At 41.4% G+C, this 26,070-nt stretch overlaps 1 pseudogene; it reads left to right on the top strand.

Annotated features, from left to right (window-relative positions):
* LOC103294174 (phosphoglycerate mutase 1-like) overlaps nt 1–25,865 on the top strand; it is a 58,270-nt pseudogene extending 32,405 nt beyond the window's left edge.
* The last annotated feature ends 205 nt before the right edge of the window (nt 25,866–26,070 follow it).

The following is a 26,070-nucleotide window of genomic DNA, read 5'->3' as shown; positions in this document are numbered from 1 at the left end:
CAGCTGGTCTGGATAGCGCCAAAGAATTTGCATTTCCAATTCTCTCAAGTAATCCTCAAATTACCCTATGTAGGCAACTACCTATTCTGTGTCCCTCTGAGCTGATAATTGCTCTGTCTACCATGCACTGAGCATTCTGCTGAGCACTAACATTCAACTCACAGCTTTCCATTTTTCTTCTCATAAACCATTTAATCTTTCCTCCCAGGTGTTTGGAGGGAAAGCCATAGAAACTGGAAAAGATGTAGAAGGCCTGGGTTCAAGTTTCTATTCTACTATGTCCTTGGGTAAGGCAGTTTACCTCTCTGCAGCCCTGGAGATAATAAAATGCTCTCACCTACTTTACATGGCTGTTGTGAGAATTAAATGGAAAATTCTGTACAAACTATTCCCTTAATGCTAACATTTTACAAACTAAAGTTGTATTGTTATGCATTAGTGTTAGTAACCTATTATATTGTAACATTGCTATTATTGATAATCCTAGCAGTTCTAAGCAGATGTTGCTATGAGCAGAGAGACAGGCTTTGCCCAGGAAGAATAAACCATTAATAAAATCCATCTCTGATTAAAAAGAAGGCCTTTCACCCATTAAGTAGCTTCAGACATTATTCTGCATTCAAAGGTAAATAGTGTCTTCCTCCTTGGCAGGGAATAAGAGTGTGCCGCAGAGGTGAGTGGCACGGGTAGATCCGACTTGCCAGACTGGAAGCTCAAAGCAAAGCCTGCCTGGGCCCCTGCCCAGAGCGTCTCAGCCTCTGGGTTCCGTTCTCACTTAAAGCCAGCCCTCTGAGCCCCTCCAGGTGCTCCAGCACTTCTGCCGCATTGCTCCAGGGGGACCACCGCACCGAGAACACCTGCCCACACAGAAAAGCTCAAGGCACGACTGCCAGTCAGCTCCAAGCTACAAAAAGCTATTAGCTGATAATGACCCTTGGCACAGCCACCCGTTGGATTGAAAGTTGATGCAGAGCTCATTAATGTCGCCTCCAGCCCCCCATCTCCCCAGAGCACCTGAGCTGATGTTTGCTGGCTGGCTGGTCTTCTGAATGTCTTTTCTCAAACCTCCCTGCTGTACTTCTCAGGGAGTTAGCCAGCGGTGGAGGCGGCCTAGCTGCTTCGTGCTTGCTCTTTAACTGTTATTTCAAGGTCAACTTAACTCACTGGCAGCCAAGCCCTAGATTACCCATCAGGCGGGCATAGGTCCTGGAGTCCTGATTCAAAGCACAGTGCTCACACGAGCTCTCCCCTGCCGCACTCCCCTAGGTACAGACTCACTGGTTCCAGCAAGTCCCACACCCAACTCACACAGATCACAGGTGACTTCCTGAGAGCGAGCTCTTGGCTGATGCCAAGCAACTCACATCCCGACAGCAAGTGTGAGAGGACTCAGAGCCCACAGGGCCATTGGCTGCCGTGGGAAACAGATGTTGTCTAGCCTCATTAGAAAGGTTTGTGCCTCCAGAAGTGAGAACGTAGATGGCTTCACCCTTTGGAGGAACTGTTTATGGGTTTACATTTGGAAACCTAAAGGCTGGGACACTCAGTCAGCTTGTGATTTATTTATTTTTAATCCTCACCTGAGGACATGTTTTTACTGACAGAGAGAGAGAGAGAGAGAGAGAGAGAGAGAGAGAGAGAGAGAGAGAGAGATCGGTTGCTCCTGTACTCACCCCCACCAGCGATCGAACCCCATAACCTTTTGGTGTACAGACGATGCTCCAACCAACTGAGCCACTCAGCCAGGGCTGGCTTCTGATTTAATAGTGTGTGTTTCTCCTCTTGAAATAAGAGCTAAGTCTGGTCCCTGCTTTGCCACCAATTTACACTGGGATCTCTCATAAGTCACATTACCTCTGAGGGCCTAGACTGCCTCCTGTAACAAAAATAAAAAAGTTGCATAATGATTCCTAAGGCTCCTCCAAGTACCACGGTTTTATGATTCTCTTGAACTCCAGGGATGGCATTCCTACCCCCTCCCCAACACCCCTCAATCCCCTACACACACACACACACACACACACACACACACACACACACACACACACGCACACAGAATGCAAATAAATGTTTAATATGAATGCAAGCAAAATGTAATAAAGAAGGTAAATTTGCTGCCCCAAATTTGCATAATGTCTTCTCAAGCCAAGCAGAAATGGCATTTGGATTATTGGCTGTTTTGAATTATCTGCACCACCGCACCCCTGCATTTGTGCAGATAATTGGGAGGTGACTACATAGAGGAAAGATACACAGTTGTCGCATATGGATCACATCACAGTAGCATTTCTCAGAGTTTGGGTTAATGTGATTAATTCAGTTGGCGGAGGCCAAGGAAAAACATGAGTCAGATCTCTATAGTTCTATAGAGAGAAAAATATCTTTTCAGATGTCCCTAATTGTACCCCTAATCATAAAAGGAATAAATAGGGTAAAAAATGTGTGTGCTCGCTAAATTCTGAATCAGTAGACTCTTGCCTTCATGAATTTGGGTTTGTGATTAGACTCACTCCAAAAGCAGGTAAGGTGATTCGTCATTTTATTGAGGCATGAGTTTGGATCACCTGCTCCGGGTGACATGTGATAGGAACGAGGCACATAGATGGTGACGGCACCTATCCAGTCACCAAGCAGCCAGTCGGCATCCCAGCTTTGTCCTTATAGGCAGCAACTCTCATAGCTGTAAAGAAGTGGTTTCACTCTGACACTTCAATAAAGCTAGAAAGGCTGTCAGCATGTCTGTGAAGATATGCAAAGAAAGCACGTGATCTGGAATACAACCAGAAGAAAGCCGAGCACCTGTACAAATGTTCCCATTCACTTGAATTCAGAGACGTGAGCGGGTCCTTGTGGTGAAGGTCTTGAGGGCCAATGAGGTAGAAACAAGAAGCTGCCTCAGGAGCTTAAAGGGGGTGGTTTTTAGGAAATACAACCAATTACTACTCGACAAAGCAGATAGTAAAGAAATGAAACATATTGCCCCTGGAGGCAATATAGGATGAAAATAGAAATAGGCTCAAAAATTACTTTGGATAAACTCAAACTTACACATCTATGACAGAGGGTTTCCTCTGTAATAGGTAAGCTCAGCACACTTGACATTTGACGGAGAAGAGCTTTACTCCCACTCTGAGACGCTGCTGCTGCTGCTGCTGCTGCTACTGTTGCTATTATCCTTCATTTATTGAATGCTAGGCAATTGCGAAAAAGTTTATATACACTATCTTATTTAATTCTCACAGGTGCACTGTATTAAGTATACCTGTAACCGTCACATGTGGTGACAGACAGAGGATGAAGGCCAATAAGCTGAGGATACAGAGCAAAAATGTATACAGACTTGGGCCCCAGGATCAATACCAGACATCACTCACCTCTAGATTTCTTCCTCTTTTTAAAACATATTTTCATTGAAGCATAATGTACATACAGAGAAGACACCAACCATAAGTGTACAGCTCAACGAAATCTCACAAAATGTACGTACACAAGAAAGCAGAACCCAGATCAAGAACAGAACATGACCAGCATCCCAGTGTCCTCCCACACCATCTCCTCTTTCATTCTTTACCTCCATGAGATTAACCCCTTCCTGCTTCTGATACCACTGATTAATTTGGCCCGATTTTGTACTTTATATAAATGAGACTCTACAGTGTGAATTATTTGGTCTCTTACCTTATTCACTCAATATTATGTTTGTGAGATTCTTCCCTATTTGTATATGTACTTGTGGTTCATTTGCTTTCATTACCTTACTAGCGTTCCCGTTGCAGGAAAAATCCTGCAATAGGGTTTCCTGCTGCACTCTACCCCGCCCTACCTGCTCTCCTCCCTTGTCCCCGCCCCACCTTCTCCCCTGGCCCCACCTGCACTCTCCCTTCTCCCCCGCCCCGCCTTCTCCACCAGCCCGCCTGCTTTTCTCCCTTCTCCCCCGGCCCTGCCTCCACTCCTCCCTTCTCCTCCCCCTGGCTTGCTTGCTTCTCCGCAGCTTTGCTCCCTTCTGCAGCTCTTGGCTTCTTTCTACGCTGTCTTGATATGCAAATTAGCCACCATCTTTGTTGGGGTAATTTGCATACTCATCCTGATTGGCTAGTGGGCATGGCTTGGCTGGTGGGCGTGGCTTGGGCATAGCGAAGGTGTGGTCAATTTGCATATTTGTCTATTATTAGGTAGGATGGTATCCATATGTGTATAGATCACATTTTATTGATTCTATCTTCGTGAGCATTTGTACTATCCAGTTTTGGGTTATTATCAAAGAACATTCTTAAACAATCTAATAACAAGCACATTTCTGTTGGGTTTATACCTAAGAGTAGAATTGCTGGGTCTTAGAAGATGCACAGCTAAACTGTTTTCCAAAGTGGTTGTATCAGACATCGTTTCATGTGAAAAAAAAAAAAAAAAAAAGCTGTATTTGGTAAACCTAATATAAGGTGGGTTTTCAGTAATTTGCAACTGAATGCATTCCTAACCAATAGAGCTTTCTTGGTGTTTTTAAATATTTTTTAATTAAGTTGAAAATCAATTAAATAGTTTCAGTTCAAAGAAATATCGCTTGGAAACAACATTTCTAGCTTATTTTAAAATATTAAAAGATCCCACAAGATAGGACACATTTCTGTATGGAAATAATAGGCTGGACTTGGAAATCATAATTGTCAACACTTATACAGTGCTCAATATATGCCAGAAACATTTTAAGTGCTTTAGCTATATTATCTCATTTAGTAGCCCCCAACAATCCTCCAGGGCAGATATTGGTGATATTCTCATTTTACAGACAGGGAACTGAGACACAGAGAGGTCAGATATTTAGCCTGTGATCACAGAGTAAGAAATGGTGGAACCAGGACTTGAACTCAGACTGTCTTGTTCCAGAATCTGAGCTCTTAACCACTACACACCACGATTAGAAGGTCATGCATGTTCCAGTTCACCAGTCTTCCCCATCACTTTACCATCTAAGATCCACTTCTGTTCTCATTTAAGTCAACCTGCCAGGGCTCTGTAGACATTTGAATTTGCAATCTTTGCATTACGTATTTTGTGAGGGAAAGAAAACCCAGCCTATTAATTCAGAATTCTCCCCTTAACCTCCCAGGATACTTATCACACCATGAAATTACTAATCCCTGGAATTTAAAATAATTCCATACATTTACCCAGGTGCAATAATTTCGCAATTCTTACCATCATTCATTATAGTAAATTACCCACATCCCCAAAATTCCTGTGGATTTTAAAGAACTATTTCTTTTTGGTCAATAGTTTAACAAACAATTGTGTTACTATACGCTAACTTCAGCACTGTTTGGCAGGCTCTTTAGGCCTGGAAGCTCAAAGATGCTGACAGAATGAGGCAAAGGGAAGTATTAAGAGGCATGGGAGCAGGCAGCAAAACGGTGCAGAGTGAAGTGATAGGATTTGGAGGAAAGCAGAAGTCATCAGAGAAGAGAAAATTACCTGAGCAGAGACAAGTTATCTAGAAGAGTCTTGAAAGCAGGCAGCCAGTGCTGAGGGGAATATTTTCACTTAGTTTGAAAGCTCTGAGAGAAGAGAAAAGAAGGCAGGGCATGAGTAACACACCATTTGGGTGGATAAGTAACTGAGAAATTCATTTTCCAATTGGAATTGGAGGTAAGGGAAGTGGTTCCTGGAAAGCAAAGGAAAGTTTCGAGGAATGTGGAGAAAAAGAAAAAGAAGAGAAAGGATTCCTAGTGGTCACTGACTGCTCTTCTGGTCACAATACCTCTCCCAGTCTGGGTAGTTCTACAGAATTCATCCCACCCACACATCCTGAAATTGTCATGTGGCCCAAGCATGACCAGTGAACATACTAGTATTCCATTTTTCGAACTACACTGATTAGTTCAATGATGGCCATGCAATCCAAGCCAAGCAATGCAATTCAATCCTGTGACTTCCACTGGAATTATGGAGAAAGATAAGCCCTTGCAGATATTTTTAGCTATTAACAGAAGGAAGATAGATTCTTGAAGTGTCTAGGAGCCTCATATAGGGAACATCTTAAAAATGACATTATTACAGATAAAATAAGAAAATCCTATATAATAAAAGCCTAATATGCTAAGTGTCTGGTCAACCGGCCGGCTGTTCAACCAATCAAAGCATAATATGCTAATGATATGCTAAGGCTGCTTAACCGCTCGCTATGATGTGCACTGACCATGAGGGGGCAGACAGTTGACCGGTCGACCAGTTGCTATGAGGTGCACTGACCACCAAGAAGGTTAGCTTGCTACTGGGGTCCAGCTGATCCGGACTGAGCAAGATAGACCAGACATGCCCTGGAGCCCTCCCATGGCCCCTCCCCAGCTGGCCAACCTCCCGCGTCTCTTCCCGGCCCAGATTGTGCACCAGTGGGGTCCTTTGGCCTGGTCTGTACCCTCTCGCAATCCAAGACCCCTTGGGGGATGTCAGAGAGCCAGTTTTGGCCTGATCCCGCAGGCTAGGCCGAGGGACCCCACTGGTGCATGAATTCGCGCACCAGGCCTCTAGTTGAGTTATAATGACTTGATATGGTTCAAGCCCCTGGACCCAGCTGTACCTGAAGTTCTGGATTTTTCTATCATGAGAACCTATACGTTCCTTTTTTGTGCTAAAGTCACTTTGAGTTAAATTTCTGTCACTTGCAACAATAACAAAATCTTGATTTGTTTCTTTATACTAAAACTATAATCCACAATGAATAGACTGAGGCATGATAGATACAAACCCTTAATAATTAAGAAAGAAAACTAGAGCCCCTCTTGGTACCTTATCAATATGTGGAAGCTGTGTGTGCTGAATGAGCCCTGGTGGTTACTCTCTGGACAGTTTGAATAGTCAGGTCCCTATTTTTTGGAGGGCAGAGTCTGTATTGTGTGGAAGATGTGATTGAGAAAGGGCATCGGGGGCGGAATAAAGGCAATTGCTCTGGACATAAGACTTCATGCTTTAGATGCAACAGCTTTGTCTTTTGGGGGATGGTGACATACATTTCTGTTGGTGTTATGCCAGCCATCTCCAGGGTGGGTACTCTGGCCCACTTAATCAATGACTTTTCTTGGGATTTCTTTTACTTTTTATTGTTTCTCAAGGCCTTTGTCATTATTTCCTTCTTCCCACCTTCCTCTTCCTTTGATTCTATTTCCATTTTTATATATTTTCCAGTCTTCTCTTCCTCAAGTGAGTTCAAAAGAGGAACTTGAGATTGTCATCATTAATCATTTGGTATTTAATTGGGTTTTGATTAATATCTGTGGATTAAGTTCACATCCTTCACTTAGAATTTCTGGCGGAGTGATGAAGGTGTATATAATTCTAACCCCAAGCCCCAAACTAAAATACTATGGACTAGGACAAATCACCTGTCAACATTATGATAATGTTCAACTCCAAAATTGAACAGACAAGTTTCTCAAGTGGTATAGACAGCTTTAATTTAATCACCAGAAAAGGGTCTTGGGTGAGTACTGACTTCCACAACTGAATCTTTGAATTAAAAACCATATATATGTGTGGGTGTGTGTGTGCGTGCGTGCGTGTGCGTGTGTGTGCGTGTGTGTGTGTGTGTGTGTGTGTGTGTGTGTGTTATAATGTTTTAAGAGCTTGAGAGTATGGGGTACCATTGTATTTTCTCATAGTAATCCAAAAGTTTTGAGAGAACATCTTTCCTGGTAGTTTTTAGCTTTACCTGACTCAAATAAGCCTTACTCATTCCACTTCTGGATGACAGTATCATAACTGCAATGTTGGGACACAGCTCCCACTGTAATAAGAGTTTATAGAACCTCCTTGATTGTTAGCTACATGTCAGTGTAACTATTGAAATCCAAAGGTTTTGGAAGCAATGAAATGCTTTTTCAACATACTTGTTTACAGCCATTTTTAGTCTCTCTTCATTGGTTTCCTCAAAAGTCAGAGCTAAACTTGAGTCAGCAATCTTTCCTTTCCATGTCCCTCCCTCGCCCCCCCCACCACCACCACCTCTCCATCCATTCCTCATTCTCTCAATCTCTCTCCTCCAACCCACCTTTTTCTTTCAACATTTATTGAAGGCCTATTGAAGGCCAGCATTGTCAATTCTAAAATGACATTAAAACGTCCCTTACAGTTCCGTTTCAGCCACTATTGTTCTCTATTATTTCACTTAATTCACTGAGGGAATGGTTTTTAATTTCATCGTTGGAAATTTCCTTAGCTTCTGATTTCCCCAGGGGATTGTGTAAAGCAAGAAAAAAAATTACTACTCTTATTTCCTCTCTTAAGATCTTAGTGAGTTTGAGGGCCGATACACATCACTGAAGTTTGCTATTAACATTAAGTTACTTAATTATGGCAAACACGTAGTCGGCATGCTGTGATGATGGAAGAGAAAAAGAATAGCCCATCAGTCAGAGGAGCTGCTAAATGATTTTGCCATAATCTGGGGATATTGAAATTGATGGTTCTCAGCCCGACGACTAACAGCATCCAGATCTTACTGAGATAGGAGCTAGAGTTTTAAGGACGCGAAATCCAAAGGATCTGGGGTAGGTTGCACAGGTCGCACTTGAACCAAGAATTATTTCCATATCCTATACTTGTCACTCACACCAGGACAAATGTGCCCCAGGACACAATCTACCATTGGTGCCCCACGTCTTTTCTGACCATTCCATTCCTAACAGACACCTTTGGCATTGTCTCTGAAACTTCTGACATTACCACATGAGTTATGAGTGGCCCTAGTTAGGTATGCTCAAATGTCCCAGCCTCTGCCTCCACCACCAGGCCACAGGAGGACCCCAGGCATTTTCCTGTAAGTCTTGGGACACAGAGAACTTCAAAATGCTGGGAAGTTCTGGACTCTGGACTCCCCCATCCCTGCTGCAAAACAAGTCATTCTCCTACAGGTGGAAAGCACCCACCTAGGCAGGTGACTGGCATCAGGTGGCAGAGTTTCAGCCCCAACCCCCTTGACTGTTGAGATCCTGGCCTGTTTTGAATTGTTAGCCTGGAGTATCGGAGAACAATTGGAAGACATTTCAGATGGAAACCCACTCTCCTTTAGGCTTCTGGACTACCAATTCCCTTTCACTTCATTTCATGCAAATGAGTGTACGCAGAGCTTCCTTAACTGTGGAGAGAGATTTGTAACCCCACCATACCTGCAGGTCAGCACCATGGAAGGCCCACAACTGTCATTGTGAACATTGTCCTAAAGGTTTTCCGGTCTCTACCAAACTGTAGTAAATAGTCCCCCTATCTGAAAGTGTGTCTTTGTCATCATCTCACTCTCTGTCTCCTTAGTAAGAGTGCCAGAGCCTGGAGCAGTTAGTGTTTCCAACCTGACCTCTTCCAGCGATGCTCCCTCTTAAAATGACCATGTATCACTTTCTCTGAATTAAACTGAATGTTAAAAAAAGAACAGAGAGGCTTTAGAGTGAACAGGATGACAGTCCTTCATCCAGAGACAGAAGGTGTTAAAATGTTCTCCAGTTGTGCTCGGGACATTCCTTCCCCCTCACCCCGCTGGGAAGCCCCGAGCTATGTCTCCCAGGCTCACCCTGCTGTGTTTAACACATAGTTACCCTCTCACAGCTCCTAAACGAGTATCTAGTCTTGTTTCAAAACAAAGTCAGGCAACTGGACCCCCTTGTCAGTCTAAACTGATTAGATCTTATCTATTTCCCAGCTGCTAGAGGTCCAGGTAGTGGTTATTTGTGTAGGAATTTTGCAAATGTCAGACGAACCCAGTGATGCTTGTCTGTAGCCCTGTTCACAAAAGATGGCAGCAAAAGGGTGGTGTGAATATTTCCCAGCTCCTTCTAATAGGCTTAGACAACAAGGTCCTGTAATGCGTGAGCTGGAGTGAAATGATGGCAAGAGCTGTCTCACCGAATTCTGAATGCTTCGGGAAGTAGAGCATTGCTTATTTCAGTGGGATGACTGTTTGCTCCACAAACTCAGGATGCAAATGTGTTCACAGTTCTTTCACTCCCCTCATTATGAGTACACACACAATCCGTTCTCAAGTCAAAACCTAGACTTTTTTCCCTGGCTTTATTGAGATACTAGAGGCCCGATGCACAAAATTCGTGCAAGGGACTCTGCCCTCGCAGCAGCGGTGGCTTGCCTCGGCCCTCACAGCCCCTGCTTCATCCGGAAGGTCGTCTGGAAGGTTGTCTGGCTATCCAGTCTAATTAGCATATCACACTTTTATTATTATAGATTATTGACATATGACATATGTAAGTTTAAGGTATACAATGTTATGATTTGGTACATGTGTAAATATATATATTATAAAATGATTAGCACAATAGTTAGTTAACACCTTCATCCCCTCACATAATTCCCATTTCTTAGTGACAAAATTTAAAATCTATTTTTAACAACTTTCAAGTGTATAATATTTTGTTAATTATAGTCACCATGTTGTACATTAAATCCCTAGAGTTTATTCATCTTATATCTGGAAGTTGGTACTCTTTGACTAGCATCTCCCCATTTCCTTTACCCACCCTCAGCAGACCCTGATAATCACCATTCTACTCTCTATTTCTTCAAGTTCAGCTTTTGTAGATTCCACACATAAGTGAGAAATACAGTATTTGCCTTTCTCTGTGTGACTAATTTCAATTAGTATAATGTCCTCAACTTGCACCCTTCTGGTCACAAAAGTCAGGATTTCCTTCTTTTTCTGTGGCTGAACAACATTCTATCCTATATAATAAAGAGATAATATGCAAATTGACCATCACACCCTTGCACAAGATGGCCACCCCATGTGGTCACAAGATGGCCGCCACAAGATGGCCAGTAGGGGGAGGGCAATCAGGCCAGCAGGGGAGGGCAGTTAGGGGTGACCAAGCCAGCAGGAGAGGACAGTTGGGGGTGACCAGGCCTGCAGGGGAGGGCAGTTGAGGGTGACCAGGCTTGCAGGGGAGGGCAGTTGGGGGCGACCAGGCCTGCAGGGAAGGGCAGTTGGGGGCAATCAGACTGGCAGGGAACTGGTTAGGGGGTGATCAGGCTGGCAGGCAGAAGCGGTTAGGGGCAATCAGGCAGGCAGGCAGGCAAGCGGTTGGAATTGTGAGAGGGATGTCCGACTGCCAGTTGGGATTGGGCCTAAACCGGCAGTCGGACATCCCCCGAGGGTTCCCAGATTTTTGAGGGTGCAGGCTGGGCTGAGGTACACAAACCCCCCCCCCCCCCCGCCCCGAGTGCACAAATTTCATGTACCGGGCCTCTAGTTGTGTATATACAAACATATTTTTTTGATTAATTCATCCATTGATGGACACTTAGGTTGTTTCCCTGTCTTGGCTACTGTGAATATTGCAGTGAACATGGATGGAGGTGCAGATATCTTTTCAAGATAGTAATTTCATTTCCTACTGATATATACCCAGAAGTGGGATTGCTGAATCATGGTAGCTTGATGTTTAATTTTTGAGGAACCTTCATACTATTTTCCATAGTGGCTGTATCAATTTACATTGCTACAAACAGTGCCAAAGTGTTCCCTTTTCTCCACAGCCTTACCATGAGTTTTAAGGCAATGTTTGTTGTCTCCTGTCTTTCTCATAGGAGCCATTCTGACAGATGTGAGGTGATGCCTCTCTTAGATTTTGGTTCCTACTGTCCAAATGATTACTGATGCTGAATATCTTTCCATTTACCTTTCGCCCATCTGTGTCTCCTTTGGAAAAATGTCTATTCCAGTTCTTTTCCTATTTTTTCATTCCATTGTTTGTTTGTTTTTTATTTGTTTTGTGTGTTTTTTTGTTTTGTTTTTGTTTGTTTGTTTGTTTTTTGCTACTGAGTTGTATAAGTTTCTTATATAATTTGGGTGTTAACCCCTTATCAGATAGATGACTTGCCAATATTTTCTCCCATTCCACAGGTTGCCTTTTTATTTTGCTGATTGTTTCTTTTGCTGTGCAGAAGCTTGTATAGTTCCTCTTACTTATTTTTGCTCTGTTGCTTGTGCATTTGGTGTCATATTAAAAAAAATCAATGTCAAGGAGTTTTTCTTTATGTGTTTTTTCCCCCATTGGTTTTACATTTGCAGGTCTTTAATTTATTTATAGTTAATTTTTTGTGAGTGGTGTGTTGTTTAATTTCCACACATTTGTGAATTTTCCAGTTTTCCTCCAGGTATTGATTTCTAATTTCAAACCATCATGGTCAGAAAAGGTACTTGATAAAATTTTAATCTTACATTTGTTAAGACTTATTTTGTGAGTTAATATGAATCCATCCTAAAGAATGTCTGTGGGAACTTATAAAGAATATATATTCTGCTGCTTTTGGGTGGAATGTCCATTTTGTCTTAGATGTAGTTCAAGACGTGTTTCCTTATTGAATTTATATCTGGATGATCTGTCCATTGTTGAAAGTGGGGTATTAAAGTCCCTAATATTATTGTGTTGTTGTCTATTTCTCCTTTCAGATATGTTGGTATTTGCTTAATATGTCTAGGTGCTCTGATGTTGGATGCATATATGTACTAGTATACAATTGTTATATACTCCTAATGAAGTGACCACTTTATCACAATATAATAACCTTCATTGTCGCTTGTAACCAGTTTTGACTTAAAGTCTATTTTTTTATTTTAATTTTTTTAATTACAGTTGACATTCAACATTATATTTTTAATTACAGTTGACATTCAACATGTATAGCATAGTGGTTAGACATTTATATAACTTACAAATTAATCACCCCAATAAGTCTAATGCCCCCTGACACCATACATAGTTATTACAATATTATTAAAGTCTATTTTAAGACCTAGACATTTGGTTGTTGTTTTCAATGTTGTTTATTTGGACTTCAGGTCCAGATGATTCTATTGATTATATTCCACTGTTCTTGGCCCACTGGCAACATTGGTTGGATTTGTTTTTTCAAATCCTAATACTCAAAGAATTGTCTTTTATTACTATTTCCTTCTTAGAACCTCCATTCCACCTGACTATTTATTGATTTGCAAGATAATCACATTCCCAGAGGGGAAATATCTTAACACAAAGCAAAGGAATTCTTTGTTCTCAAAGACTAAATCATAGGACAAGGTACTTAAGTAGACTCTGAATCTAAAGGGGAAAAAAATTATGGTATACTCTGAAAAACTGTAATGCAAATTTCCTCTTGTTTTAACAACCATGCTGACATTATGAATCTTTTGCTTCTCATAGCTTGTACCATGTCCCCTTTTGTCCTTATTGAAATGAATAATGTAAATCTGATCCTACTCTGTCTAATGTCAATGGTACCTTTAAATGAGTCCTGAGGAGCAGAAACAAGAGTCCCTGGGCCTTGTTAGTAGCAACTGTACAGCTCCTTTTCATCCTTTTGAACTCATACCAAATATACACTGAGTGTCCAGATTATTATGATCTCTAAACGCATAATAATCTGGCCACTCTCTGTGTGTGTGTGTGTATGTATGTGTATATATATATCTTACAGGCCCGGTGCATGAATTTGTGCATGGGTGGGGTCCGGCCAGCCTGGCCAGGGGGAGGGGACATGGGCGGTTGGCTGACCTGCCTGCTGGTCGAACTCCTGGTCGAGGGGACAATTTGCATATTAGCCTTTTATTATATAGGATATACACTGAGTGGGCAGATTATTTTGCGTTCAGAGATCATAATGATCTGGCCACTTAGTGTATTTGAAACAACTTTTAGATGAGCTGGATGCATTCTCTCTTCCCATAGCAAACAAGATCATTCATCATTCTATTCTTTGATGATGGCATAGTCTTATTCTCTCTTTTTTTTTAATTTGTTGAAAGTATTACAGATGTCCCCCTCTCATTCCCCACTGGCCCCTCCACCCTGCACCTCCCCCACCTCCAGACCGTCCCCACACTATTGTCTGTGTCCATGGCAGCCATCATCTTAAAGCAAATAATGGCATCAACTAACTGCTTTCAAAAAGAAAAGCCCAAAATTAACTGTGCCAAATTCAAAATAGTTGCCATGGGCTTCAGTTTATAGACTGTGCAACCTTGTTATTTAATTTAGTTATCAGAGATATTTTACTTTTCCACCAAAGCTGCTTCCTGAGAAAAATGTTGGCACTGTTTGCATAGGCACCTAAAACCTACCCAGGGTAAAAATGAAAAGACTTTCCATATCAAGCTCCTGTTTTTATAATAAAACCTTGGCTTTGCCATCAGCATGCCAGACACCTAATGTACACCAACATTCTAATGTCAACAAAATGGAAGATCTATGCTTCAGATCTCAAATTACCTGACATCCATTGTTGGTTAATTACCTAACTGAGACAATTGATCATTGAATGTTCTATGAAGTATAGCTAACAACTTATTCATTTAGACTAAATTCCCCTCAAGCCTAAATTCTATCCTCATGCCAAGTCAAAAACTAGCCAATAATATTACTATGACAGATTTCTTCAACCTATCTATGAGAAAACCTTAACAAATCCATGACTTAAATTCTCCCCCTTGGTATTTATCAAGGATATACTTGAAAATGTTCCATGGAAAAATGTTTCCATATCTCAAATAAAATTGAAGATATTTAAATATACCATGTTAATTGAATATCTCTATGACATACAAATTCATTTGAGGATTTAATAATAGGAAAGAATTTGTATATTTAATTTAATAGGAAATGAATACTACCTCAAGTGATTATATTTTTTTTACCTTGGATTCCATGGAACTCAGAGCTATGTTTTGGATCAATTGTAGTAGTTTTGCTTAGCCTCATTTTTTACAACACAATTATAATCCACCTATGGCTTGGCTCTTATTCTTTTGCTATATTTTAGTGGTTTCTAGCAATTTAGACTTTATTGTAAATCATTTCAAATCTTTTGGGCAATTTCAAATCTATTTTACCTATTGCCCAATGGTAAGTGAATAAATTGTACACAGTTTTTATTTCACCATTCTAGGAATTTGATACAGTATAGCTATAGGTGAAGAGAGAATAAAACTATCATAGAAAAGGGGATGGGTTGGGGAGAGAAGGCATAGATAGAGAGTAACAGGGGAGAGGTAGCTTTTCTGCCTAAGAGGAAGAGTGGAAAGAAATAGTCCGATCTATGAAGCCCACTTATTTTCTAAAATGGATTAGAATTTGCACCTACTCTGGATACTGAGCAGTTAAATCTCCGACTGCTGCTTTGGACAAACAGCGATTTTTTTTTAATGGTGTATGTTTTTTGCTTGCTTGCTTGCTTGCTTGCTTGCTTGCTTGGCGGGTATTTTTTTCCTTTCTATTTCCTCATTTCACCCAGGGTCTCTCCCCAGGCTTGTCCTTTCTAAGCACTCTTGAGACCACGAGCACAAATGCGCTCAGTGGAGACCGCCATCAGCCCATCAGTTCCCTCGCTGCCTTTTGTGCCAAACTCCTCTCTCTGACTTGTAATTCCCAGGGCAGAGCGAATTGGCTGATGGTAAGTGTCCCTGATGTCCCTTCCACCACTTCAGCTGTGGAGTTGGGCTGTTGCCAGTCAACAAACAGGAAGACAGGCTCAGCTGTTCCAGTCAGAGAGACCCACCCTTTTCAAATAAAACCTGTTGGGTAACTAACCGAAGACTCCCAGGTGCTCTGTCAGGGAAGGGTCACACTCCGAGAGAAATATCAGGCCACAGAGAGAAATGTATATGTTCCCTTGACTTCACCCATTACAGAATGAGATCTGAGAGACAAGTTTAAGGGAAAAGATTGCAATTAGACTTTTAAAAATTGGCAAATAAGCCGACTGATTTCGTAGTATAACTGTAGTTGTAATATTGTACAGCTGAAAAGATACCCACAATAATAAAATTCAGATTATATTAAGTGACAGAGTTCTGTGGGTATATGGAAACATTCATTTTCCTGCATAAAGAAGTCACAGTTTGTCCTGACCTGTTTGGCTCAGTGGATAGAGCGTCGGCCTGCGGACTAAAGGGTCCCAGGTTCGATTCTGGTCAAGGGCATGTACCTTGGTTGTGGGCACATCCCCAGTGGGGGGTGTGCAGGAGGCAGCTGATCAATGTTTCTCTCTCATCGATGTTTCCAACTCTCTATTCCTCTCCCTCTCCTTCCTCTCTGTAAAAAATCAATAAAATATATTTAAAAAAAAAGAAGTCACAGTTTCATCAAATTTACAAAGAGGTCAATAATTTTTTTTAAAAAAAGGTCCAGAACCCCTCATTGATCTAATCCAGTGTCCTCATTTCATAGAGTTCATCCAATCATAACCACTCAAGTCCGTGCTGAAGCAGAGTTGCCAGATGAGGGGTTAGGAAAGATCAATAGCAGGAAAGGAAGTTTTCTAATATGTATTTAAATAGAAAAAAATAGAGGATAGATGATAGATAGATGATAGATAGATAGATAGATAGATAGATAGATAGAGATATAAATATAGATATCTAAAATTCATATACCGTGAAAGGTAAAAATAACATAAAAGAACAACAACCACAAAAGGTTGCACCATATAGATCAGTAAATACACACATTTTTCTGATCAAAATATTTCAGGCATACTAATATTTTATGATCATTTTATTAGTTTAGGAGTACAATTTCTCCAGAGGCACTGTATCATTTACAATAGCAAAACCTGCAAATAGGACATGCTGACATCAGTTAGTAACAAGTCTGGATTCTTTTGAATGTTTCTCTCACCAAGAACTCATGGGTGATTCAACACCCTACTCAATCACTTCCTTGATTTACACAATGCCCATAAACATCTCCTCCACCTTTTCTCAGCCACCTCCTTCCAAGGCCACAGCCCTAGATTTTGTCATCATCCAGAATACCTGTTTCTGACAGCTTTCATTTAAAGTTCTTATCCTGGCAATTACTTTTATTCTCTCTGTTAGTTCCACTTTGACCCCTCTACTTCCTTGGCACTTCTATTCCGCCCATACTCAGCACCTCTGTTTGTTTTCATTGCTTTGTCTTTCCTCAGCTCTCTTGTCTCATTGTCCATTTCAACCACCTGACCATGTTTTGGCTGATCCAACTGCTCACATTCTCTGCCTCTGTGTTAGTCTGTATTAAACTATTAGTCTGTATTAGAAACAGAACTAATGATATACGTGCATATTCTATATTCTGTTTATATAGAATTATACATATAATTCCATATATAATATATATTATGTATTCTATATATAGAAGTCTATATAAATATATAGAATTAATAAATACAAAGACTTCTAAACATAATATATAGGATTTATATTATATGTAATTATATATTTATGTAGAATTCTATATAATTATAAAGAATTATATATTCCACCTATATTTATATGTGTATATCTCTATATATCCATCAAGAGAGAGAGAGAGATTTACTTTACTTATGGAATTGGCTCATGCAATTATGGAGGCTGAGAATTCCCAAGATCTCTAGTCCCAAGTTGGAGAGCCAGGAAAGCCAATGGTGCAAGTTCCAGTTTGAGTCCAAGTCTGAAGGCAGGAGAAAACTGATGTCCCTCAAAGACAGGCAAGCAGAGAGAAAGAATTCTTTTTTAATCAGAATTATTTCTTTTATTCTATTCAGGCCCTTAAAGAATTGGATGATTGTTTTATTTTTTAAGTATTTTAACAGTTTTATTGAGGTATGATTGATATATAAGAAAGTACACACATTTAAAGTGTACAATTTGAATAACTTTTACATATGTATACATACACTCATGAAACCATCATCACAATCAAGATAATAAACACATTTATCACCCCCAAGTGTTTCTTTGTATTCCTTTGTCATCCCTCCCTATAACTCCTTCACTACATCACTCCCCATCAGTCCTCAGGCAACTATGATCTGCTTTCCGTCACTAAAAACTCATTTGGACTAAATTCCGTCACTAAAAACTCATAGCATACTCTTTTTAATGACTTTTCAGTTATAATTTTGAAATTCATCTATGTTATTGCATATATCAATTGAGTTAATTCCTTTTTGTTGCTGAGTAGTATTTCATTGTAGTATAGATATACTAGATTTGTTTAATCACTCACCTGTTGATAAACATTTGGGTTGTTTCTAGTTTGGGGCTATTACAAATAAATCTGATACATATAAATATAAGTCTTTATATAGACATATGTCTTCAGTAAATACCTATGAGTCAAAATCTGGATCATATGGTAGGTATATGTTTAACTTTTTAAGAAATTAGAAATTGCCAAACTGTTTTTCAAAGTAGTTGTACCATTTTTCATCCCCACCAGCAGTATGTGGTATATGAAAGTGCCAGTTGCTCCACATCTTCCCCAGCACATGGTATGATCAGTCTTAAATTTAGCCATTCTAATGGGTGTACAGTAGCAACTTCTTGAAGTTTTAATTTACATTTCCTTAATGACTAATGATGAGCAAATTTTCATGTAAATATTTGTCATTTATTTATCTTCTTTGGTGAAGTAACTTTTCAAATTTTTGCCCATTTTTAATATATATTTTTTATTATTACTGTGTTTTAAGAATTCTTTATAGATTCTGGATCTAAGTTGTTGTTGTTTTTTTTACTAAATATGTCACTTTCAAGTATTTTCTCCAAATCTGTGGCTTGTCTTTTCATTATTTTTATGAAGTTCTTAATTTTGATGACATTTCTTTCAAAGTTTTTAATTTGGATACAACCCATCCAATATATCTACTTTTTGTATGGCCTGGGCTTTTGGTATTGTATCTAAGAAATCTTTGTCTAAGTTTATAGACATTTTCTTTTACAGTGTTAGGTTTTACAGTTAGATCTAAAATCAATTCTGAGATAATTTTTATATGGTATAAGCTCTGATCAAAGTGGGGTTTTTTGCATATGGTTGTCCAATTGTTAAAGAATCATTTGTTGAAAAGAATTACTCCAATGTATTACTTTTGTGACTTTGTTGAAAATCTTGGACTCTCTAATTTGTTCCATTGACCCATTATTCTATTTTTATGCCCATACCATACAGTCTTGATTACTATCCTATCTAATAAAAGAGTAATATGCAAATTAACCATCACTCTGCTATACCCATAAGCCATGCCCACAAGCCACGCCCACAAGCCAATCAGGAGTGAATATGCAAATAAACCCAACCAAGATGGCTATGGCCACAGAGAGCAGGAGGGAAGCTTGGGTTTCCCAGGCAATGGAGGAAGCCAAGCTTTCCGCCTGCCCTTGCCGGCCTAGGCCTCCACTCAAGGCTACAAAGTTTCAATGATAGAAGGTAAATAAATCCAAACAGAAATGGCAGCAGCCACGGAGCTGGAAAGAGCGGGAGACTAGGGTTGCCCCCGGCAATGGAGGAAGCCAAGCTTTCCACACACCCTGGCCTGCCCAGGCCTCTGCTTAAGGCTACAAAGTTTCAATTATAGAAGATACATAAATCCCAACAGAAATGGCTGCCGCCATAGAGCAAGCAGGAGGCTTGGCTCCGCTCCAGGCTACAAAGTTTCAACTGTAGAAGATAAATAAACCCCAGATACCAGGGCCTCCGCTTGGGTCACTGGGGGGACGTGGCTGGCCTGCAAACCACCACAGGCCCCTCGCCCAGGCTGCCCCACACCCCAAGGGAACCCCCACCCTGATCAGGGACACCCTTCAGGGCAAACCACCCGTGCACCAGGCCTCTATCCTATCTAATAAAAGAGTAATATGCAGATTGACCATCACTCCAACACACAAGATGGCTGCCCCCATGTGGACACAATATGGCCTCCACAAGATGGCCAGCAGGGGAGGGCAGTTGGGAAGGACCAGGCCTGCAAAGGAGGGCAGTTGGGGGCGATCAAGCCTGCAGGGGAGGGCAGTTAGGGGTGACCAAGCTGGCAAAGGAGGGAAGTTAGGGGGGACCCAGGCCTGCAGGGAAGGGCAGTTGGGAGGGACCCAGGCTTCAGGGGAGAGCAGTTGGGGGGTACCAGGCCTGCAGGGGAGGGCAGATGGGGGTGACCAGGCCTGCAGGGGAGGGCAGTTAGGGGCAAACAGGCTGGCAGGAGAGCAGTTAGACATCAATCAGGCTGGCAGGGGAGTGGTTAGGGGGTGATCAGGCTGGCAGGCAGAAGCGATTAGGGGCAATCAGGAAGGCAGGCAGGCAAGCAGTCAGACAACCCTCGAGGGGTCCCAGTTTGGAGAGGGTGGAGGCTGGGCTGAGGGACACCTCCCACCCCCCCCCACCCCCGTGCACAAATTTTATGCACCGGGCCTCTAGTATCTTTATAATAAGCCTTGAAATCAGGCAGTATAAATCCAAAATTGAACATAATTTCTCTTTCAACCTAATCTTATTCCTGTCTTCTTTATTTCCATGAATGGTGGTACCATTTATTCATGCCAGAAACCATAGCATTATCTTGGACTTCTTCCTCCACTCCCATATTTCATCAATTACCACTACAGTACTTCTCTTCAACCTTACTGATCATTCTGGGTCACTACCTTTTTATATTCAAGCTCTCTCTCTCTCTCTCTCTCTCTCTCTCTCTCTGTCTCCCTCTCTCTCTCTTTTTCTCCCTCCCTCTCTCTCTCAGCTTTAAAGTTTGTGAGACCCTTACATGGGGCTTATTAAAAGTTAGTTGCATGAACAAATTAATTAGTTAACTTATCACCTGGAATTCTGCAACACACACAAATCAGTCTTTTAACTGGTTTCCCCCAGTCTTGGCCCATCCAATCCATTCTCCTCAACACAGTTGGAGTAATTTTTACAAGCAAATCTAATAAAGGGCATTTCCTTTTAATCCCCTTCAGTGGCACCTCATTCCTCAAGATAATTTCTGAGTTCCTTAAATTGATTTCCACAGCCCTCATTGACCTGGCCATACTTAGTTCTCTAGCCCCAGCTCTCATCATGCCCATCCTAACATTATGTTGCATATTCTCTCATTTTTATCTTAGTTTGCCTACCTGTAATAACATTTTACCCTCCCTCTTTCCTCTTCCCTTCCATCAGGCTAATTCCTATTTATCCTTCATGCTTTAGTTGAGATGTCTTCCTTGAAGCCATCACACCTGGGTTAAATGTTTTTATATTTGCTCCTAGAGCACCAGGTATTTCTACTTATCACAATATATTATATTTATCTACATCCATAGGAGGCTTTGTGGGAGCAAGGAATGTGGCTATATAGTTAATCAAGTATCTCCAGCATCTACTATATTTCCTGGCATATAGGGGGTGCTTACTACATATTTGTTAGATAAATGCTGCATACTCTGACCTACATGATTTAAACTAAGCGTGGCATTGAACACAAGATTAACATTGTTTCAAATGCATTGTTCTAATAGATTTAAAACTCTTTGAACACTTCAACTTCAGAAATATTTCATTTTGATATATATGCATAACTTTTTAAAAAATCAAAGAATAAAATGGTTTTCCAACTTCAATGTGGGTAGAATCATCTGGAGAACTTGTTAAGAATTTCAGATTTCTGGATCCTATTCTAATATATCTTAGAATGGAACAAGGACTATGTCATTTTAATAAGTATTGTATTAATCAAGGTAGCCTATCCTCATAACAAATAACCTTCAAACCTCAAATATTTAACACATAAAAGGTTCATTTCTCACTCATATCCTGAACCAAATTGGCAGCTTCCTACATAGAGAATTAGGGACTAGGACTCCTTACATTTTATGGTCCTGTCATCTTATAAGGACTGAGAATCCTCTATGGAAAAACTGTATATCTAATCTAATAGAGAGAGAGAGAGAGAGAGAGAGAGAGAGAGAGAGAGAGAGTAATAAGATTGAGAATGTGATATATTAGTACATGAGAGTGTTTATAGCCTATTATGGTAGTGGCTGAACTCAATCTAGAAATAACACCTAACTGTAAATTGGAAAAGGGAATACAGTCTCATGGTATATTCAGGTTGAATGGAAAATGCTTGGATAGGTGAACAGTGGCATTCCATCTCTAGTACCCTTTTCTTCAGATGCACTAATTTATGGACCATAGTTGGAAAAAACTTTGCTATGTGGCAAAACTCAGTTCATTTTTTATAAATTCTAAACATGATCATTCATAACACAGTTTATTTTCCCAAGACTTGGTTTTAAAATGTCTTTGTCATTTCTCTTTCATCCTTATGTTAAAGTCATATAACATGTAAGATGGCTCACATCCATGGCTGTTCTGCCTTAGGGTGAAACGTTGTTTTCACAGCTTGCATCAACTCTTGGCTATTGCTTTAGCTTAAAGAATCACTTCAATGACTCCCCTTTCTCACAGCTTCTGCTGAAGTAGTTCCTTATAAGTTTCAGGTGTTTTTATTGATTCTCTCCATGGAGCAGGAAAAGGAGGAGATTATGGCCAGGGAAGGCATTTCAGCCCTTCATAAAACAACAAACAACAAAACCAAACAAAACAAAACAACCCTTAGTAATCAATTCTATTTCTAGATCCCTTTTCACTTGGGTGCCTTTATATCTTTGCATTTTATTTTTCTTTTATGTGAGAGCTCGCTTCAAGTTATAACCATTTGATCAATATTTTATTTTGCACATAAATGATTTTCCTTAGTAACTTCTTAACAACTTACAACTTTGATAAACTGCCTTCTTAAGTAAACTGCTTTCTGAGGAAGATTACATAAGAAGGTAGTTTGTAAAGATTATACAAAAGATTATATAAAAGTTTGTAAAAGTCCTATTAAATATTGTATGCAAACATTTTTGCCCCTAGAATTCACAGTTGCAATAGCATTTTCACACCAAAAATGTAAACTTGTAAAAGAGGATTTTACAGGACTTAGGGGCTGCAGAAATTATTTGGATAATTTGAGGTGGGGGGCAGGGTAGGAGAGAAAGTGTTGCTCCTGTTTTAAGCATGTGGAGTTCATCTTCATCCTCGTTTTGTGCCTTGTAGAAAGAGAGCTGTAAAAGCAGTGTAGGTGATAATTATTCTAAGAAACCAAGGATTCACTGAAGGGAAAAAAGGGGGAAATCGGAAACCCACTGGTTGAGTGTCTTATCAACTCATTAGGAATCAGAGATTTTAAAATTCTGCTCTTTCTAATCTTGAGTAACTTTGACTTCATCACTCTCCCCATCCCTGCCTCAGTTTCCCCATCTGATAGGCCAGAAAGTCCTGCCCTGACCTATGAACTTGGAGAATCATAGGTCAGAGGAATTATAGGTCAGAGGAATTGTACCAAACCTGAAAATCACGTTGAATTACTTTTTAAAAACAGTAAAGTGGAAGACTGATGAAAATATTGTTGGCAAGATGAGGCTCTGTCTCCATTTATTAAAGGAATCCTTCTTATTCTCAGACCTTTATCGAATGGCCATGAAGACGAGGGGAGAAGAGGCTCAGCCTCCTTCCAAACCAGCAAATGTTAGCTCTTCTAATGCAATCTAACGTTCAAAGGATAAGCAGGTGGAATACATCTGGGACACAGTGGCAAAGGCTCTGTACACATTTCCAGGAACAATTCCCTTAAGCCCTGATGAGGGCAAAGAGACTAGTGAGCTGTTGTCTCTCTCTCTCTCTCTCTCTCTCTCTCTCTCTCTCTCTCTCTCTCTCTCTCCCTCTCTCCCTCTCTCCCTCTCTCCCTCTCTCCTCTCTCCCTCTCTCCCTCTCTCCCTCTCCCTCTCCTGAGCTTACACTCTCACTACCATTCTAATCACTGCAGATGGAAGTTTTCATAGTGTTTCAGGTTAATGTTTCCTGAGCGCTTGCTCTTTGGGCCTCACTGGCACTAGTCCCAGGGGCTTTGTGTTTTGATACTGGCCGTATGGAGTGGGTTCTGGAGAGCTCAGTTAGGATGATGCAAATAAATAGCCCTGATGTAGGACAGTGGTCGGCAAACTGCGACTCACGAGCCACATGCGGCTCTTTGGCCACTTGAGTGTGGCTCTTCCACAAAATACCACGTGCAGGCGCGCACGTACAGTGCGATTGAAACTTCGTGGCCCATGCGCAGAAGTGGGCTTTCGGCTCTCAAAAGAAATTTCAATCGTTGTACTGTTGATATTTGTCTCTGTTGACTAATGAGTTTGCCGACCACTGATCTAGGAGATTCTGTCCCTCACCGACCACTGAGATCCTGAGGTCTAGAAGCCTAACTTTCTTCAGCTTCCATTTTCTCGGTGAAGAACTTGGATGGTGCTCTCTGCACTGTTTGTACAAAAGGGTGGCAAGAGGACCAGAGGTTTTGAGTATCTTTTAGGAAGAACTTCCCTATGCCTTATATGTCAGGCCATATGCATCACTATGCTTAGATTGCAGATCTAGAAAGGGGCTAATACTAATGCTGTATCTTGTATGAACTTCAGGGGTTAACTGTTGCTAATAAAAGTTCATTAGAATTTGCATTATTAGCCCGGCTGGCGTGGCTCAGTGGTTGAGCCTCAACCTATAAACCAGGATGTCACAGTTTGATTCCCAATCAGGGCACATACCCAGATTGTGGGCTCAATCCCAGTGTGGGGGTGTGCAAGGGGCAGTCAATCAATGATTCTCTCTCATCCTTGATGTTTCTATCTCTCTCTAACTCTCCTTTCCTCTCTGAAATCAATAAAAATATATATTTTAAAATAATTTGCACTATTATAGCCTCTCTTAAAATCTGTTCAATTGGATTTGTTAAAAATGCCCTTATATATTGAAAACAATACAAATTTTTTCTCTTTTGGTTCTGGAGGTTGAATTTTGAAACAGGCCTGGCTAAAATCAAGGCAGGGCTGCTTGCCTTCCTGGAGGCTCTGGGGGAGCATCTGTGGCCCGCTTTCCCGGTTTCTGCAGACTGACCGCTGCATTTCTCAGCTCCCAGCTCCTTTCTCCATCTTCGCAGTCAGCAAGGATGGGCAAGTCCTCCAACGCTACCAGCTCGCTTGTACTTCTGCCTCCTCTTCCATTTTGAAAGACCCTTATGGTTACATTGAGGCCGCCCAGAAATCTACTTACCTATTTTGGCATTAAATTTTTTAAAAATTGTGCTAAAATATACATCACATTAAACTTACCGTCTTAACTATGTTTAGGTATACAGTCAGCAATGTTAAGTATATTAGCAGTGCTGTGCCTTTTCTTGGTGATAAAGGAAATTCAAGTCCCTCTAAAATATAAAACACACTTCTGATCATTCTTGGCTTAAAAAGGAAATTGAGACTCCGGAATCTCAGTGAGCCCCAGTCTGCAGGGCACTTAGAACCACTGCCATGGGTGCCTGCGAGCCGGTGCTGATCCCGCAGGGCCAGAGCGTGGAACCTGGAGAACCGCCAGGTGCGAGGAGACCAAGCAGGCGGGCAGGCCCTGGGAGATGCCGGCTGGGAGTTTGACACCTGCAGATTCAGACCCTCTGGGCAGTGCTGGATGCCTTAGACCACATGTGGCTGCCTGTGGTGCGGACCTGGCTTCTCAATGAACTGCATGGTGGGGGACTGACTGGCCTTAATAAAGCAGAGACTGCTGCCAAGCATGGCGAGGCCCAGGTAAAGCCTGGAGGCGCTCCTATGATTTCCCACCACTGATGGAGCCCGACCGTCCCTTCTACAGCCACATCAGTAAGGGTCGCAGGTTGCAGACCTCAGTGAAGATCAGCCACTCTCCTGGGAGAGTCTGAAGGACACCCTTGCCAGAGCTCTGCCTTTTGGGAATGAAGAAATAGTTCCCCCCATCAAGGAGGGGACACGGTACTGATTGCAGCCCATGGCAACAGCCTCTGGGGCATTGTCAGACCTCTGGGGTGGGGAGCTTTCTGAGGCGGATGTCATGGAGCTGAACCTGCAGACTGGTATGCCCATTGCTTATGAATTGGACAAACTTGAAGCCCATCAAGCCCATGCAGTTCCTGGGGGAAGAAGAGACCACACTAAAGCCATGGAGGCTGTGGCTGCCCAGGGCGAGGCCAGGACGTGAAGGCGAGCAGGCTGACGACTTTCCCAAGGACATCTTCCCTCCCACCCCATTCCTCTGCATCTCTCTTGTGCACATGTCACACTGACCACATCTGTAGGCATCTTAGGTTGTAGCTGCAGACGGGGACTGACTGGTGGCTCCCAATTTTGGTTTAGCCATTTTGTCTCCGGCACCCACTCCCTTCATGCAATCTCATCAGAATGGC

Source organism: Eptesicus fuscus, chromosome 14, assembly GCF_027574615.1.
Source record: "Eptesicus fuscus isolate TK198812 chromosome 14, DD_ASM_mEF_20220401, whole genome shotgun sequence".
NCBI classification, from domain to species: Eukaryota; Metazoa; Chordata; class Mammalia; order Chiroptera; family Vespertilionidae; genus Eptesicus; species Eptesicus fuscus.
Note: the sequence above shows the minus strand (reverse complement) of the source record. Positions and strands in the feature narration are given on the sequence as shown.